Here is a 15,449-nt window from a genome sequence, read left to right on the forward strand (position 1 = left end):
AAGAAGTTTTAAGTTGTAGTTATTATATGAATTATAGGACTATTTCTCTATATACCATTTGTATTTCATTAACCTTTGACTATTGGATGTTCTTATAGGCACTTTAGTATTGCCAGTGTAACAGAACAGCTTCCGTCCCTCTCCTCACTCCTACCTGGGCTCGAACCAGGAAAACAACGACAACAGCCACCCTCGAAGCAGCGTAACCAGAGCAAGGGGAACAATGTTTGAAACGCTATTAGCACGCACCCCGCTAACTGGCTAGCCATTTCACATCGGTTACACCAGCCTAATCTCGGAGGTTGATAAGTTTGAAGTCATAAACAGCTGCTGGCAAACTGCTGGCACGAAAGTGCTGTTTGAATGAATGCTTACGAGCCTGCTGGTGCCTACCATCGCTCAGTCAGACTGCTCTATCAAATCATAGACTTAGTTATAACATGATAACACACAGAAATACGAGCCTTAGGTCATTAATATGTCCGAATTCGGAAACTTTCATCTCGAAAACAAGACATTTATTCTTTCAGTGAAATACGGAACCGTTATGTATTTTATCTAACGGGTGGCATCCATCCATAAGTCTAAATATTCCTGTTACATTGCACAACCTTCAATGTTATGTCATAATTCCGTAAAATTCTGGCAAATTTGGCGGCCCAAACTGTTGCATACACTGGGGCAAAAAAGTATTTAGTCAGCCACCAATTGTGCAAGTTTTCCCACTTAAAAAGATGAGAGAGGCCTGTAATTTTTATCATAGGTACACTTCAACTATGACAGACAAGATGAGGAGAAAAAAATCCAGAAAATGACATTGTAGGATTTTTAATGAATTTATTTGCAAATTACATTTTAAATATACTGAACAAAAATATAAACGCAACATGTAAAGTGTTGGTCCCATGTTTCATGAGCTGAAATAAAACAGAAATTTCCCATATGCACAAAAAGCTTATTTCTCTCAAGTTTCGGGCACAACTTTGTTTACATCCCTGTTAGTGAGCATTTCTCCTTTGCCAAGGTAATCCATCCACCTGATTGGTGTGGCATATCAAGAAGTTGTTTTAACAGCATGATCTTTACACAGGTGCACCTTCCACAGGTGCTGGGGACAATAAATGGCCACTCGAAAATGTGCAGTTTAGTCACACAACGCAATGCCACAGATGTCTCAAGTTGAGGGAGCGTGCATTTGGCATGCTAACTGCAGGAATGTCCACCTGAGCAGTTGCCAGAGAACTGAATGTACATTTCTCTACAATAAGCTGCCTCCAATGCAATTTTAGAGAACTTGGCAGTAAATCCAACTGCCCTCGCAACTGCAAACCACGTGTATGGCGTCGTGTGGGCGAGCGATTTGCTGATGTCAACATTGTGAACATTGCCCCATGGTGGCGGTATGGGCAGGCATAAGCTACGGGCAACGAACACAATTGCATTTTATCGATGGCAATTTGATTGCACAGAGATAGCGTGACGCGATCCTGAGGCCCATTGTCGTGCCATTCATCCGCCACGATCACCTCATCTTTCAGCATGATAATGTACAGCCAGATGTCGCAAGGATCTGTGCCAGTTCCTGCCAATATCCAGCAACTTCACACAGCCATTAAAGATCAGTGGGACAACAGTCCACAGGCCACAATCAACAGCCTAATAAACTCTATGCAAAAGAGATGTGTCGCACTACATGAGGCAAATGGTGGTCACACCAGATACCGACTGGTTTTCTGATCCACGCCCCTGCTTAAAAATGTAAAATAAACAGTATCTGTGACAAACAGCAGCATATCTGTATTCCCAGTCATGTGAAATCCATAGATTAGGGCCTTATTTAAATTGACTGATTTTCTTATTCGCTGTAACTCAGTAAAGTACTTGAAATTGTTGCATGTTGCGTTTATTGTTGCATGTTGCGTCTACTGGCACAAACAGCCAGTCACATGTGTTTGTTTACAAAGAAGCACAATGAGCAAAACGGAAGCTTCGTGAGGTGAGTCACTCCTGCAGTGTAACTTAAGTGAGGTGGTCAAGTTACACTTGTATGACATTCACTACTGTTTGCCAGCTATATCTCTTATAACTATTAAATTCACAAAGATTGGGTTTTGCTAACTTGTTAGCGTTGGTAAGAGCAGCAGAGATAATTCCCTTCCTGGATTAAGATCCCTGCTGTGCTGTCTATAGTGAACAAAATTATAAAACGCAACATGCAACGATTTCAAAGATTTTACTGAGTTACAGTTCATATATGGAAATCAGTCAATTTAAATACATTCATTAGGCCGTAATCTATGGATTTCACATGACTGGGCAGGGGTGCAGCCATGGGTGCACCCACTGGGGAGCCAGGCCCAGCCAATCAGAATGATTTTTTTCCCCACAGAATAGCTTTTTTACAGACAGAAATACTCCGCCGCAAAAAATACTGCCCCTTTTGTACACTGTCGGTAATACCTTATATTACGGGATGGCACAGGCATGGTATGAAGATATGGAAATCTGGATACCACCCAACCCTAATTTGCACACATTACACAAGATTAAGTTAGGTCCAACAATGGATCATGCATTTCAAAATGAGAAGGTGCTACAAATCAGAGCAACAATCACAACATTCATGACAACATTGTATATAATTCCAGTGCATCTAGCTCAATGCTGTAGCTGTAATTGATTTGCTCGTATTTGATGCATGGCCTTCCATAGATAAATAAATATTTGCCTAAGCATACAATAGAGCACTTTGGTAACTTCCCAACTAAATTGTTCAGAATATGCCTAAGAGACCCTCTTTCTCACACACACACAAATTAAGGATCAGGAAAATAAAATTCTCACAAAGTTTCCCCTACCAAAATTACACAGTTGCTTCATTGGCACGGTAATTGTAGGACTCCTAACCACACATCTCAATGGTGGCTGGGTGTTGAAACACAAACAATACACACATAATAATACCAACAAAAAGAGGTTTAAGGACAAAAGTTCCTTGAGAATTCCATGAAGGTATAAACATTGGGACTATTTATTTAACTGCAGCAACCCAATGCTACTGAAGCAGGCCTGTGCTCTGACATGCCGTTTACATTTCCCTCACAATAGATGTGGTGCTTTTACGTCAACCAAGAGAATCATCTCCTGAACAGTACTAAACAGCAGCAAAATAACTAAATGTACATACACACACACACACACACACACACACACACACACACACACACACACACACACACACACACACACACACACACACACACACACACACACACACACACACACACACACACACACACACACACACATACCATACCATACCATACCATACCATACCATTACATACATACATACATACATACATACATACATACATACATACATACATACATACATACATACATACATACATACATACATACATACATACATACATACATACATACATACATACATACATACATACATACATACATACATACATACATACATACATACATACATACATACATACATACATACATACATACATACATACATACAGTGCCTTGCAAAAGTATTCCCCCCTTTGGCGTTATTCCTATTTTGTTGCATTACAACCTGTAATTTAATTTGATTTTTATTTGGATTTCATGTAATGGACATACACAAAAATAGTCCATATTAGTGAAGTGAAAAAAATTACTTGTTTTAAAAAATTCTAAAAAATAAAAAACTGAAAAGTGGTGCATGCATATGTATTCACCCCCTTTGCTATGAAGCCCCTAAATAAGATCTGGTGCAACCAATTACCTTCAGAAGTCACATAATTAGTTAAATAAAGTCCACCTGTGTGCAATCTAAGAGTCACATGATCTCCGTATATATACCTGTTCTGAAAGGCCCCAAAGTCTGCAACATCACCAAGTAAGGGGCACCACCAAGCAAGCGGCACTATGAAGACCAAGGACCTCTCCAAACAGGTCAGGGACAAAGTTGTGGAGAAGTACAGATCAGGGTTGGGTTAAAAAAATATATCAGAAACTTTGAACATCCCACTCCAGTGGAGATTGGAGTATCTTGTCCATAGGACCACTTTAAGCCGTACACTCCACAGAGTTAGGCTTTACGGAAGAGTGTCCAGAAAAAAATTATCAAACATGATTGGCATTCGCCAAAAGGCAAGTAGGAGACTCCCCAAACATATGGAAGAAGGTACTCTGGTAAGATGAGACTAAAATGTAGCTTTTTGGCCATCAAGGAAAACGCTATGTCTGGTGCAAACCCAACACCTCGCGTCACCCCGAGAACACCATCCCCAAAGTGATGCATGATGGTGGCAGCATCATGCTGTGGGGGTGTTTTTCCATAGGCAGGGACTGGGAAACTGGTCAGAATTGAGGGAAAGATGGATGGTGCTAAATACAGGGAAAGTCTTGAGGGAAACCTGTTTCAGTCTTCCAGAGATTTGAGACTGGGACGGAGGTTCACCTTCCAGCAGGACAATGGCCCTAAGCATACTGCTAAAGCAACACTCGAGTGGTTTAAGGGGAAACATTTAAATGTCTTGGAATGGCCTAGTCAAAGCCCAGACCTCAATCCAATTGAGTATATGTGGTAAGACTTAAAGATTGCTGTACACAAGCAGAACCCATCCAACTTGAAGGAGCTGGAGCAGTTTTGCCTTGAAGAATGGGATAAAACCCCAGTGGCTAGATGTGCCAAGCTTATGGAGACATACCCCAAGAGACTTGCAGCTGTAATTGCTGCAAAAGGTGGCTCTACAAAGTATTGACCTTGGGGGGGGGGGTGAATAGTTATATACGCTCAAGTTTTCAGTTTCTCTTATTTCTTGTTTGTTTCACAACAACAAACATATTTTGCATCTTCAAAGTGGTAGGCATATTGTGTAAATCAAATGATACAAACCCCCCCCAATAAATATATTTTAATTCCAGGTTGTAAGGTAACAAAATAGGAAAAATGCCAAGGGGGTGAATACTTTCACAAGCCACTATACATACACTACCATTCAAAAGTTTGGGGTCACTTAGAAATGTCCTTATTTTTGAAAGAAAAGCATATTCTGTCCATTAAAATAACATCATATTGATCAGAAATACAGTGTAGATATGGTTAACATTGTAAATGACTATTGTAGCTGGAAACAGCTGATTCTTTAGACTAGTTGAGTATCTGGAGCATCAGCATTTGTGCGTTCGATTACAGGCTCAAAATGGCAAGAAACAAAGAACTTTCTTCTGAAAGTCGTCAGTCTATTCTTGATCTGAGAAAGGACGGCTATTCCATGCAAGAAATTGCTAAGAAACTGAAGATCTCAACACTGTATACTACTCCCTTCACAGAACAGAGCAAACTGGCTCTAACCAGAATAGAAAGAGGAGTGGGAAGCCCCAGTGCACAACTGAGCAAGAGGACAAGTACATTAGAGTGTCTAGTTTGAGAAACAGCCTCACAAGTCCGCAACAGGCAGCTTCATTAAATAGTACCCGCAAAACACCAGTCTCAACGTCAACAGTGAAAAGGTGACTCCGGGATGCTGGCCTTCTAGGAAGAGTTGCAAATAAAAAGCCATATCTCAGACTGGCCAATAAAAATAAAAGATTACAAATAAAAGATTAATATGACACTGGACAGAGGAACTCCGCCTAGAAGGCCAGCATCCCGGAGTCGCCTCTTCACTGTTGACATTAAGACGGGTGTTTTGCGGGTATTATTTAATGAAGCTGCCAGAGCATAAATTCCATGGGATATGTAGGTCTCCAGTTTTATATGAGTAAGCCTGGGGATTTAAGACACTGGCACCTGCTTTGCCGGAAGAAAACATCAGACCCACACAGTACTTTGTACACTCCCCTATGTATTTATTTGGACAGTGACGCTAAAACTTTGAATTTGGTTCTATACTTCGGCATTGGATTTAAGATCAAATGCTTTATGAGGCGGCAGTACAGTGCCTCCTTTTGTATAAGGGTTTTTCATGTCTCTTTTACCGTTTAGAAATTCATGCACTTGATCTAGTCCCTTGTTGTGCCCAATATTAATGAATGGTAAATAATGTACTGTGTCATTTTAGAGTTCATTTTATTTTAAATAAGAATAGAATATGTTTCTGAAAACTTCATTAATGTGGATGCTACCATGATTAAATATTTATTATGATTTAAATCGTGAATATTGAGTGAGAATGATAGAGGCATAAATATCATGCACCCTCCCTGCTGTGGCAGACACATCCAGACCATTGCAATGCAACAGCACAATCTGTATATTAATGTCATAGTATTGTGCAAGTGAAGATTGGAATAAGTTTACACTACAGGAGTTGTTGCAAAAGTGACTCAGGGTGAGGAAGCAAACCTGGCTGGTACATGCGCCCGTGGGGACAAGTCAAAGACAGGAGGGTGTGGCAGTGAAACAGACACCTTTGTTTAAAGACTGAGTATAGCTTAGTTTAAACAAGAGCACATTCACATTTACCTCCAAGTCTGGACACTGGGATTTAAAGTGGCAAAGCAGTTTTCAAGGTTCTAGTCAACATTTAGTCCACCTTCAGAGATCTGTGTGGGACATAGATCCCCCCCCCTCAAACCCAATGTCCTCTTAGGGTAGTATAATGTGGGCAATTCCATGATAAGGGAATTACACTTTTACTCAGATTTTTTCACTTGAAAATGTATGCCAAACTAAAACCATTGATTTCAAAGTTTAACAAACCAAACTCTATGCACAAGGACTACTTTTAATAATTGTTTTAATTTTTTATTTTTACTAATTTAGTGGAAGAACTGTGCAGATGCAAACTTTGGTGACAGAATTACGGTAAAATCTCCCTCAGTGTTTTATGCGACCACATTCTCCAAAAATTCTTAAAATATCTGCTCAGAATTCAAATAAAAAAGATGGGTTTTCAGCTATGACATGGCATCTTGAGTTTTAAAATATATATATTTTGGTTATGAGAAGGCACCTACCTTAAGTTTAGTGGATTTACACACGGTAACGGAATTACTGTAATGGAATTACATCATGGGTCCCTTGAGAACATCAACAAGACCCTACTGCCTGGGAGGCTCAAGCTCTGGTGCCTACAGTTTGGACTTCTCCCCCGGGTAATGTGGCCACTCACCGTCTATGAGGTCCCAATAACAACAGTGGAGAAGATGGAGCGAACCATTACCTCATACGTGAAGAAATGGCTGGGTGTCCCACAATGCCTGAGTAACATCGGCCTCTATGGCAAAGGGGTCCTTGAACTACCTCTTACAAGTCTAACGGAGGAGTACAAGTGCTCTAAAGTAAGACTTCAGATGACATTGAAGGACTCCAAAGACCAGATCATTAGCAAGGCTGCACCTCCCCTACAAACTGGACGGAAATGGACATCATCCAAGGCTGTGCAGCAAGCAACATCAGCCCTGAGACACCAAGACATTGTGGGGAATATCCAGCATGGAAGAGGAGGCTTTGGCCTGGCAGCAAGCAAACCAACGTTCCATAAGGCAACAACATCTGAACGCAGGAAGCTGGTGGCCGAGGAGGTGCGCAGACAGGAGGAGACTGCAAGAAGTGCAAAGGCTGTCTCTCTTGCTAAACAAGGGCAATGGACGCGGTGGGAAGGCCTGGAGAGGAGAAAGATCAACTGGAGTGAGCTTTGGCAAATGGAGGCAAGCAACATCAGCTTCATCATAAGAGCTGTTTATGATGTGCTTCCATCACCAAAAAATCTACATCAATGGTATGGCGAGGACTCGACCTGCCCCCTCTGCCCAGCTCCAGCGACTCTCAGGCATATAATGACAGGTTGCAAGACCAGCCTCTCACAAGGCCGCTACACCTGGAGGCACAATCAGGTCCTCAAGAGCCTGGCTGCAGCACTTGAGACCAAGAGGAGTGCAACCAATTCATTACCTCCAAAAACAAGCAATCCCGTCAAAACAACAACATTCATCCGGGAGGGACAGAAAAGGCCCAAGTATCCTCCTACAAAGCCAGAAACTGGACACCTAGCCATGGCCCGGGACTGGAAGATGCTTGTCGATATTGGCCAGCAACTCATTTTTCCACCTGAGATTGCTTCTACCAACCTTAGGCCAGACATGGTACTCTGGTCCCCTTCACGAAAGGCTGTGTACATCATAGAGCTCACAGTCCCGTGGGAAAACTCTGTTGAAGAGGCCTACGAGCGTAAGAAACTGCGTTACACAGAGTTGGCAGCAGACGCAACTCAGCGTGGCTGGAATGCAAAAGTCTGGCCAGTTGAAGTGGGATGCAGAGGATTCGTGGCTTCTTCCATCATCAGGTTGCTGAAAGAACTTGGACAGGCTCTGCGGCAGACCGTCAGAGCAGTTTCTCAAGCAGCTGAAAGAGGCAGCCAGTGGATCTGGATCAAACGGAAGGACCCTTGCTGGGCTATAACTTCATGACCCCTCACCCCCACCTGAGAACTCAATTCAGATCCCTCCAACTTGAGGAGGGCATATGAGGTATGCGGTCAGCTGTATGGCTGGCTCAGGGAAGAGGACGCCCCTGCCTTGCACAGTCCTGTGGGACATCTTAATTGGGCATGGGACACAAGCTAAGGCTTGATCACCCTTTAGCTGGCCACCTTTGATGAGGGTGTTTAGTGATTAAAGGCCGAAACACCCACTGATTCGAAGGCACACTACTGAGGATGTGTCCCAAAAATTGACATCTTACCCCAGTCTAAGAAATAAACCTCCCATGCCACTCTGTCAACATCACGGCAAATCTCATGCGAGTGCATTCCATCTATTGGCACAATGGACAGTTTTTAACATCTCGTCCCGTGTTTTATGATTCTATGGGTCCCTGATCTCTACGACACAGAAATGCATAATTATTCTCCTCACGTTTCACAACTTTGGACATCACAGCACAGCTCAGTAGTTCAGTAAAGTAGATATACTGTACTAGTGTATTGGACTACTGTGCTCAACTCACTGTACAGTACTGTATTCTACTCAATATACTGTACTTGTGCTATGCAAACTTGTGAAACATGTCTATGATAGGTCCAGTCCGGTCTGTCTGTTGACGTTAACATCAAGGCCAGGGTGAACTGACCACATTTTTACACATTTTCAACATCAATGGAGGTCTGGTGTTAGTTGGTGCTCAGTGGGTGAGGATGTTGATTATAGTAAATGGAAAGAGGGGGCTCATGGGTAGGTGTCAGTAAGAGCTGGGAGAGGTGATATTAACAGGAGAGAGAGAGGGAGGAGTTGTCAAGACTTAGGCTGTTTTAACACTCTTGGTTTGACCACCAGACAACAGAAAGACAAATAAAATAGTTGTGAGCTGAACAAAGCAGTATGCCATGGAAGGGAGGACAGGAGCAAGTGACCCAACTGTGTTTGTGACCATTGTAACTAACTCAGTTGCAGTAATTCCGTTACACTATTGGGGTAATTCTGTTACCAATTTGGTAACGGATTCACACGTTTTTTTACTTCTGTGAACTTGTCAAAGCATTAAGTTATGCCATATTCCTTAGATGGAAATGTTTGAAAAATGTATCTATGCCTTCATTTCCTAAAAATATAGACTCAGCTTTAATTTGACACCCAATATGATATGCTGCTATGAGATTCCCATGTTGGTGCTCATGGGCCACTTTTGATGGAACTGCCCATGTACAGTTTTGAATAGAGTGAACATTATGTGAAATAATGGCGCATGCTGCTGTAATAACTGATTAAGTGTCAACATTTTACTCATGTGAAAGGTGGCTTTACGGTACTGATTGATCAGAGGTCAACCGATTCATCGGAATGGCCGATTAATTAGGGTCGATTTGAAGTTTTCATAACAATCGGAAATCTGTATTTTTGGGCACTGATTTTGCCGATATAAAAAAAAAACTTTATTTAACTAGGCAAGTCAGTTAAGAACACATTCGTATTTTCAATGACGGCCTAGGAATGGTGGGTTAACTGCCTCTTTCAGGGGCAGAAACGACAGATTTTCACCTTGTCTGCTCGGGGGATGCAATCTTGCAACCTTACAGTTAAACTAGTCCAGCGCTCTAACCACCTGATTACATTGCACTCCACAAGGAGACTGCCTGTTACGCCAATGCAGTAGAAGCCAAGGTAAGTTGCTAGCTGGCATTAAACTTATCGTATAAAAAACTAATCAATCAATCAATCAATCACTAGTTAACTACACATGGTTGATGATATTACCAGTTTATCTAGTGTGTCCCGCATTGCATATAATCGATGCAACGCTGGGGGATGATTTAACAAAAGCGTATTTGCGAAAAAAGCACAATCGTTGGATGACTGTACCTAACCGTAAACACCAATGCCTTTCTTAAAATCAATACACAGAAGTATATATTTTTAAACCTGCTTATTTAGCTAAATGAAATCCAGGTGAGTAGGCAATATTAACCAGGTGAAATTGTGCCTTCTCTTGCGTTCATTGCACGCAGAGTCAGGGTATATGCAACAGTTTGGGCAGCCTGGCTCATTGCGAACTAATTTGCCAGAATTTTACATAATTATGACATAACATTGAAGGTTGTGCAATGTAACAAGAATATTTAGACTTAGGGATGCCACCCGTTAGATAAAATACCGAACGTTTCCGTATTTCACTAAAATAATAAACGTTATGTTTTCGAAATGGCAGTTTCCGGATTCGACCATATTAATGACCAAAGGCTCGTATTTCTGTGTGTTATGTTATAATTAAGTCTATGATTTGATAGAGCAGTCTGACTGAGCGATGGTAGGCAGCAGCAGGCTCGAAAGCATTCATTCAAACAGCACTTTTGTGCGTTTTGCCAGCAGCTCTTCGCAAGCAGAGCGCTGTTTATGACTTCAAGCCTATCAGCCTAATGGCTGGTGTAACCGATGTGAAATGGCTAGCTAGTTAGCGGGGTGCGTGCTAATAGCGTTTCAAACGTCACTCGCTCTGAGACTTGGAGTAGTTATTCCCCTTGCTCTGCATGGGCCACAGCTTTTGTGGAGCGATGGGTAACGCTGCTTCGAGTGTGGCTGTTGTCGATGTGTTCCTGATTCGAGCCCAGGTATGGGCGAGGAGAGGGACGGAAGCTATACTGTTACACTGGCAATACTATAGTGCCTATAAGAACATCCAATAGTCAAAGGTATATGAAATACGAATGGTATATAGAGAGAAATAGTCCTATAAATACTATATTAACTACAACCTAAAACCTCTTACCTTGGAATATTGAAGTCTCATGTTTAAAGGAACCACCAACTTTCATATGTTCTCATGTTCTGAGCAAGGAACTTAAACATTAGCTTTTTTTACGTGGCACATATTGCACTTTTACTTCTCCAACACTTTGTTTTTGCATTATTTAAACCAAATTGAACGTTTCATTATTTATTTGAGGCTAAATTGATTTTAATTTAGGTATTATATTAAGTTAAAATAAGTGTTCATTCAGTATTGTTGTAATTGTCATTATTATAAATAAATACTTTTTTTTTATCGTCCGATTAACCGGTATCGGCTTTTTTTAGTCCTCCAATAATCGGTATCGGCGTTGACAACCATAATCGGTCGACCTCTAGTACTGATATTTCATAAATCAGGGTATGCCTCTATTCTGTGGGCATTATCAAATAAAGAAGAGCAGAACCACTCAAGTGAAGGGGATTCTACAGTGAGGCAGGTGATTAGAACACATGCATGTTCTGAACCAGAGGCGCGGTGTACAGTTGAAGTCGGAAGTTTACATACACCTTAGCCAAATACATTTAAACTCAGTTTTTCACAATTCCTGACATTTAAAAATTCCCTGTCTTAGGTCAGCTAGGATCACCACCTTATTTTAAGAATGTGAAATGTCCGAATAATAGTTGAGAGAAAGATTTATTTCAGCTTTAATCTCTTTCATCACATTCCCAATGGGTCAGAAGTTGACATACACTCAATTAGTATTTGGTAGCATTGCCTTTAAATTGTTTAACTTGGGTTAAACGTTTCCGTTAGCCTTCCACAAGATTCCCACAATAAATTGGGCCCATTCCTTCTGACAGAGCTGGTGTAACGGAGTCAGGTTTGTAGGCCTCCTTGCTTGCACACACTTTTTCAGTTCTGACCACAAATGTTCTATAGGATTAAGGTCAGGGCTTTGTGATGGCCATTCTAAAATACCTTGACTTTGTTGTCCTTAAGCCATTTTGCCACAACTTTGGAAGTATGCTTGGGGTCATTGTCCATTTGGAAGACCCTGACTGATGTCTTGAGATGTTGCTTCAATATATTCACATAATTTTCCATCCTCATGAAGCCATCTATTTTGTGAAGTGCACCAGTCCCTCCTGCAGCAAAGCACTCCACAATGTGATGCTGCCACCCCATTGCTCCATGGTTTCATCTGACCAGAGGACATTTCTCCAAAAAGTACCATGTTTGTCCCCATGTGCAGTTGCAAACCGCTTTTTTTATGGCGGTTTTGGAGCAGTGGATTCCTCCTTACTGAGCGGCCTTTCAGGTTATGTCAATATAGAACTTGTTTTACTGTGGATATAGATACTTTTGTAAAGGTTTCCTCCAGCATCTTCACAAGGTCCTTTGCTGTTGTTCTGGGATTGATTTGCACTTTTCGCACCAAAGTATGTTCATCTCTAGAAGACAGAACGCATCTCCTTACTGAGCGTTATGATGGCTGCGTGGTCCCATGGTGTTTATTCTTGCGTACTATGATGTCAAGCAAAGAGGCACTGAGTTTGAAGGTAGGCCTTGAAATACATCCACAGGTACACCTCCAATTGACTCAAATTATGTTAATTAGCCTATCAGAAGCTTCTAAAGCCATGACATCATTTTCTGGAATTTTCCAAGCAGGTTAAAAGGCACAGTCAGCTTTGTGTATGTAAACTTCTGACCCACTGCGATTGTAATACAGTGAATAAGTGAAATAATCTGTCTGTAAACAATTGTTGGAAACATTACTTATGTCATGCACAAAATAGATGTCCTAACCGACTTGCCAAAACTATTGTTCTGTTAACAAGAAATTTGTGGAATGTTTGGAAAAACAAGTTTTAATGACTCCAGCCTAAGTGTATGTAAACTTCCGACTTCAACTGTATGTACATGATGTATGTGAGTCACCACTAGGGGAAAACTGGAACAACCCAATGAAATCCATCTCCTAAAAAGGATTGTCACATTAATAAGCAATGACAACGGGTAAGACCAAAGGAATGTGCCTATTTTCAATGTGATGATTTCACTCAAAGTTACAAAAAATTCAGAGCTCAAAACACATAGAGGTACGTTGTACAAGGCAAATGTCAGAACATTGCGTTAACAAATCATATTTTTTTCCCAATGCATTTTTTCAAAAGCATTTTATGCACATGGCTCTGGACAATTCCTGGTCTTCCCATGGACTTTTGTAAAAATTAGTGGAAAAGAGGAAACATTCAAAAACATCCGACAAGACACAAATGGCCTTCTAAAGAGACAGTGAGTTTGAACGCTAGTATTTCAAGAATATATAGATATGCATTTTTCTTGAGGCAAAACCTTACCTAAGTTTCTGTTTGCTATAATAAAGGATATGTGGATCAGGATATTGATAGAAATAAATTCAACACAACAGTACATGCCAATACTAAAAATACATAAAGAGTTGGATAAGACCCAACTGAAATGAGGTCAGTCGACAGTGAATCAGGGTCATTGTTGCTGTACGGGTGAATATGTGGAGCCGTGGACAGATCTGTTCAAGTCTGAGTGCTGTTGGGCCACTGTAGCCATGCAGCAGCTTGTCTAAGAGTAGAGCCTGCATTCCTGAGAGAATGATAATTACTGAGGAACTCCTCTTTCCAAATATCCTTCACCCCCTCTCTCCCTCTTGTCCCCCCCCCCTCCCCACCCACCTACCTCCCTCTTTCTGCCTGACAGAGAACTTATAAAGTAGCCTAGGAACCAGAGACGTAAAAACATAATGTAAGGGCCATAAGAGAATACCATTGTAAGATAAAGTTTTAAAACAAATTATGCACAGGCTAAAGTTACCGGTACCCCTCATTACTTTCTCATATTGTTCACATGTTTCAATAGTGAGAGACTCTTGAGTTTCTCAGACTGGGCTATTGAATATGCCCGTTTCTAGACCTCATATAAGTGTTGCCGTGGGCCTAAGCCTGGACCTCTGTATCTATGGGGATTAAGACCCTGGTCTGAGGGAACAAAACCAGGGGAGGTGAAGTCTTTTGACAGTAGTGACTTAGTGACTGCTGGGATAAACACAGCTGTGGCTTAAAAAACATCCTCTCCTGCCACTGGCATCTCTGAAGTCTCTGTTCTCTCCAGTCAAAACAAGCCCTCTGTGCCCCAACCACAATAACACACACTCACTCACTCACTCAGTCACAGACTGCCATACACTAAGCACTATGTAGGGTGAGGACTGGGAAATCTTATAGTAAGGACTAGATGGTATAGGGTTAGCAGACATGCAGACAGAGCAGAGCAGACCAATCCAGCAGTGGACAAATGCAAATGTTCTCTATGTAAACTGTTTTGGCATTTCAGAGTGCCTAAATAGGCTACTAAAAGAAGGCCTGTCCCGTTTGGCTACTACTGAAACACAGTCCGCCGACCTAGGAATGTTGGCCTGAGAACATGAGACACATGCTCACACACACATTAGCGTGGCTAACGTTTTGACTGATTGGATCTCCCATTAGTGCTGATCAATGGTTCAATGATTACAGATGAGTAAGTAAACCAATCCCACTGATTAAACATAGTGTCTACCACTCTGTCTACACAAAGGAGGCTTCTCACTACACTACAGACCTGAGTCACTGCTGATTTCACCACACTCACGGGACTGTCGTCAATTCCAGACTGAGGCTAGAATGTCTACAGCCCATCATAATACTGAGACGTTATCTGTTCACACTGCTGTGAACTAAGTTCTACTGATTAGCCCTCCTCCCCACTGGTCACTGTGGTCATTTTCCCCTGACTTCTCCCAAACACTAACCACTGTCTAGACTGAGCTATCCTTCCTCTCTTAAGATCCTCTTGATCTGTCATGCCCTCATCCCTCTATTCCTAGGGCCCTGAGTTTTTCTAGGTCAAGTCCCATGCTGGAAGAAAGGTCAGGGCCCTAGTTGTGCAGAGGAATCTCCCCCTGGATCTGTGGTTACATAAGGCACCTGTTATCTCCATGGGTACAAGCCCTGGCTTGGCAGGCAGCCGAGTGAGAAGGAAGAAACACCAGTGCAGGACACACCCTTCCTAAACAAAAGTTTATTGTCTCCACTCCAGTTCAGAAGTCATGGTGAAGTCATCAGGTTAGAGAGGGGTGTTCTGAAATGATCAGGACAATTTTGTCAAAATAAACTATAGGCCAATGTTTATTAGCAGACTGCACTGGTAATTTACTGGTAATTATCAGGTTTTAATTGTCCACAATC

The 15,449-nt window shown here is 41.7% G+C and overlaps 1 protein-coding gene across 4 annotated transcripts in view; it reads right to left on the reverse strand.

Annotated features, from left to right (window-relative positions):
* The window catches only part of LOC124001553 (uncharacterized protein KIAA1522 homolog), a 62,693-nt gene that overhangs the window by 45,289 nt on the left and 1,955 nt on the right, over positions 1–15,449 (reverse strand). The window contains exon 2 of one of the 4 annotated variants that reach the window (XM_046308442.1): positions 15,189–15,342. The exons of the other annotated variants lie outside the window; for them this stretch is intronic. The gene's annotated coding sequence lies outside the window, so the exon portion shown is untranslated. The remainder of the gene's footprint in view (positions 1–15,188; positions 15,343–15,449) is intronic. 4 annotated transcript variants of the gene reach the window in all.

The sequence above is a fragment of the Oncorhynchus gorbuscha genome, linkage group LG17, assembly GCF_021184085.1.
Source record: "Oncorhynchus gorbuscha isolate QuinsamMale2020 ecotype Even-year linkage group LG17, OgorEven_v1.0, whole genome shotgun sequence".
Lineage (NCBI taxonomy): Eukaryota > Metazoa > Chordata > Actinopteri > Salmoniformes > Salmonidae > Oncorhynchus > Oncorhynchus gorbuscha.